Source organism: Penaeus japonicus, unplaced genomic scaffold, assembly GCF_977035675.1.
Source record: "Penaeus japonicus unplaced genomic scaffold, GWHDUDI00000001_assembly GWHDUDI00000002, whole genome shotgun sequence".
Taxonomy (NCBI): domain Eukaryota; kingdom Metazoa; phylum Arthropoda; class Malacostraca; order Decapoda; family Penaeidae; genus Penaeus; species Penaeus japonicus.
The window spans coordinates 7,139,093-7,143,611 of record NW_028234404.1 but is presented as its reverse complement, the minus strand read 5'-3'; the positions used below and the strand labels follow the sequence as shown (position 1 = coordinate 7,143,611).

At 38.0% G+C, this 4,519-nt stretch overlaps 1 protein-coding gene across 10 annotated transcripts in view; it reads right to left on the bottom strand.

Annotated features, from left to right (window-relative positions):
- Positions 1–253: 253 nt before the first annotated feature.
- gish (casein kinase I gish) overlaps positions 254–4,519 on the bottom strand; it is a 119,979-nt gene continuing 115,713 nt past the window's right edge. For 9 of the 10 annotated variants that reach the window (XM_086546358.1, XM_043008019.2, XM_043008022.2 and 6 more), the window contains one exon: positions 254–4,519. This exon is cut by the window's right edge and continues 210 nt beyond it. The gene's annotated coding sequence lies outside the window, so the exon portion shown is untranslated. The other variant, XM_086546385.1, reaches the window with a different exon arrangement.

Below are 4,519 nucleotides of genomic sequence, written 5' to 3'. Positions count from 1 at the left end.
TGACTTCACTTTGATGACATAACAGACTTCTAGGTCTTTCATAATGAATTTTCTAAGGCAGCACAGTAATCACTATAATTTCTATGTCGTACTTTGTCAGCGTGTATATAATGCGTGATTTCTAGCCAATGTCCCATACTAAGGCGAGAGCACAAGTTCACCTGTTCCGTTCTTTTCCTTTTTGATTATTTTATCTCGGTACACAAGACCTTTCATAGTTCATATTTCATGGGAGGTGAAATAACACAATATAAAACAACAGTATTATTATATTCTTCCAGTTATATGGATTATACGGATACAAATGCTGATTTTTTTTTATTAATTAACAGCACATTGAAGCAGTATGTTCCATAGAGGCAAACAAGTGATTTCTTTCACCCTTACAAACCACAGGACAACTTCATAGAAAGATGAAATACACTATGGTTATCTTCAATGGATCATCATCATAGGTTACATCCATATCCGACATTATACAAAAAACTTCACTACATGTTGACTTCCCAAAATCGGGTGACAGGCGACTCTTGTGACTGGGCATACTCAATATCTATGTACCTCATATTTAGCATTCACATAATTACTAGTGAGAAAATCACAGATTACACTACCGTCTCCACACACACATACACACATACACCAAGTAATTCTCTCGGTCTCGCTCTCTCCTTCTTTCTCTCTCTGTCTCTCTCTCTCTCTCACACTCACAATAATATTTACCGATTTCTGATAAGAATCAATACACTTACTCTCAAATGGTCTCACACTCATGCATTACACTGAAGGCCAAGAACTATGGTGACGGTAGGGGGATGATGATCACATCAGCCTGGCTTCCTACATAACGGTTTGTCATGGCATCAGCAACTGGTTTAATAAGCCCTCGTTTGCTTGTTCTCAAACTGAGGAATCATTAACACATGCATGCTTTGGGTAGATGACTGCTGATGACAACACATGGTGGTGATGATAACACTGGTGCTGGTGCTACTGCCGGTGCAAAGGCGTCACTGCTACTGTACCTCTGTTGCACTGGTGCAACCTTCTCGCACCAATGACCCAAGGAAATTTGAGGTTCCTGATTAAAGTTATTCCTAAAGGGGGGAAAGTGGTGCTGTACAACAAAACATATCAATAAATAAAATCATATTTCGTTTTTACTATACAATGCACTTCTCAATAATCATTAAAATTCTTAATTTGGCTCACTACTCCTATAAAAGGTATTGTGTCCTTTAGTCATTTTTACTCTTAGATATATTAACTCCTCAGGTATTCTGCTAATTGTTTACACAGCTCTCTACTACACATAATATATCTTGTTTGCTGGACGTTGCATCAACACCAGTGTGAAGGAAGGCAGCAACACACTTTTCTTATTGTTTGCCTTGTACATAAATAGCTGTGGTCCAGGTCTCTACTTCAGCTTGTTAACCACACTTACATTGTTTACCTACAAAACTGGACAGAATAAGAAATGGCTTCAGCATGAAACAGGCTGCAATCATAATCAACCTGTTAATACACTATTCCTCCCTGATTGCTTGTTTCCCATACAAGGTGCTAGGTTTCTATAAAGCTTAATATAGAAGATTGTTTCCTTAGTATAACCATAAAATGTGAGCAAGAATATGACCATCTGTAGGCAAGTCCAATTAGCTGAAGTGACCACATAGAAAGTTTATACGAGGAGGGCCTCAAGGGGGAATATATCAATTGTGACTACAGAACACTGCCAAAAATCAATGGATAGAACACTAAATAACGTACTCCAGTTCTCTCTCTTTTTTAGGATAAGAAGGTAGCAACAGAAGAATCAGTCATAAAAGGGCAGACAATGTGATGGGATCAGTGAGTACAAGGTGCAAAGATACTTCCATATCAAGGTCTTCTCTTTAGGGATGTACGGTTATAAGAAACATTATTCAAAGTACTATATGAAGCTTATAGTCACTTATTACATCACATGTTCTGATGAATAGCTACAGGCATGATAAAAAATATTATTTGAAGAAGGTTGTACCCTTCCTCATGACATTTATATACTTCTGAAAGGTACTTTGGACTTTGCTTGAAGGACCTCCCAGTGACGAGTCTTCTAGCATAAGTCCCGAGGGACGAGATCGTAGCACAGAGTTTGTATGGACTGTGAAAGACTTAACAATCCATGTTGTCTTCAAAGGTCATTTTCCTCTTGTAACACATATTCCTTCTTCAACCTTCTACGAGTATGGATTGCCAATATCTTCCAACAATCTGTAGTTATGAGGGTGACGCTTTCATCATGGAGCTGTAACTGCCTCGTAAAGATCCACATGTTCATGACTGGTAAAGTGGTGTGGGTACTCCATACCCAAGATGGCTCCCCATTCCTGCTTCTCAAAAATGTCTTTAGTCCACAACACTTTCCTGATCCATCAGCACTGATGCACTTATAATCTTTTGTCATACATGAATCTGAACATGTAGGAGCTGAAAGTCTTTGCCCTATATACATCAATAACATATCCGTATACACATAGTCTATTTTGTTTTATTCCACAGCATTCACAAAGAGTTATAGGAGGGGGTTTGGGAGGGAGCTGCAGCACATGGAGAACTAGATCCCTCTTTTCATAAACATGAGTTTGGGTCCACTGATTCCTCCAACAAGGAATGTCTTCTTTCATTTGTGTTTCACCTATTGTCTTCTTGCCTGCTGTTTGGCACTTTAGGGGGGAGGGGGGCATTTTCCAACAGATAGATTCACTGTTTGTTTGTTTTTTTCCGTTTTTCTTACAGCTCCGTGTTTGTTTTTCCCCCTCTTTCCATCTCCCCCTTTTCAATTTTCTTCCCACTTTCTCAAATATTCTTTCTCTCTCTCTCTCTCTCTCTCTCTCTCTCTCTCTCTCTCTCTCTCTCTCTCTCTCTCTCTCTCTCTCTCTCTCTCTCTCTCTCTCTCTCTCTCTCTCAAGCTGTTTCTTAATCATCCCTCCATCACCATGAGAATCATCTCTGCTTGTTGGGCATTACGCAAATAAAAACTTTTATTATGGTACCTAGGTAAAATTATATTAAAATTAAATAGCTATGTCATTGGATGCCAGTTTGGTACCAACACAGGGACATAATGCCCCTTTTGCACTGGTCACGACTTGCTTCCACCAAACTACACCTAAACTAGTGTCGTCCCAGAGTATGTATACATTAGTACCTCCCAAAGGCGACTAAATACACAGAGGATAAAAAAAAAAAAACAATAAAAAGAACAATAATAAGAAAAAGATGATAATAATAATAAAAATCTGTTGGTCATTTTGCGAATAAAGTGTCTTATCAAAGCACAAAAGTCCATTCACTTACATTTTTTTTCTTCCTATTTTTCTTCCTTTTTTTTTGTTTTTTTTTCCTTTTTTTGGTAGATGGAGTGAACGAGCAGCTGAACTCGTCTTACTTGTTAAGTAATCATCACAGAACAAATGTGACTCAGTCAGTCATTTTGAGCTTTAGCCATTGCTATCATTTTGCAGGTGAAACTTGACATTTATAAATAAACGGAAACAAACAAAAAAATAATAATAAATAAATAATGCAAAACAAAAAGAGACAAAAATACTGATAATAAAACCAAAACAGAAGAGTACAAAAGCAAAAAATGACTGCTCTTATCACATATAAGTCTAGGCCTTACAAAGGTCCCAGGGAGTAAGGGGGGGGGGGGGTGTCCATCAATCCACTTAGGCTTAGCAATTCTCGCAGGGAGAATTCCTGTGTTCCCCTTACCATCACCACCACCTCTGCCTTCTTTATCCAGCCATTAATTTGGTTCTTCAACCCCATAATATTGGATTGCAATAAATAACTCTCAAAATACATGAAACTATTCCTGCTTGCAGAATAAGAGACCTAATTTTTAGAAAAATCAGATTTGAGTATATCTTTTTATTGCACATATCTCTTTCTACATTTAGTTTAGTGTCTATATGGGTCCAGAGTGCTCAAAGCAATTCATTTGTAAATTCTATATGAACTAATACATCGTCCCAATTGACCCAACGCAAGCAGACTCCTTCAGTCCGCAAGGTGGTGTGCAACATGTAAATTGTTGAGGCATCTCCTCCAACCAAGTTTAAAAGCTGGCTGGGGGAAAGGGGGCAGGAAACAGGAATAATAAAATTAACAGCAATACTCAAGAAATTTCCAAAAAAAATCAATTATGGTACAAATAAGAACTAAAATAATTTCACTTGGATAGAGTGACCTCCAAATAAAAACATTTCCACACCATTATTGTCATGCAGCCTCCACCTCAGCGCAGGCGTTATGTAATACGTTAAAAAAAATACAAAAACAAAAAAAATAATGGGGTCACAACAAAGTGTCACGTAACACAGCAAATAACGCAAGCACGAGGGCTGGTTTCCACAATGATACAGGTGGGTTGTCGATTTCTCTCTCTCCTTTTTTTTTCTTTTTCTTTTTTCTTTCTTTCTTTCTTTAACAGCTGGGAGATGCAGTGCTTCCGGTGGTGATGAGG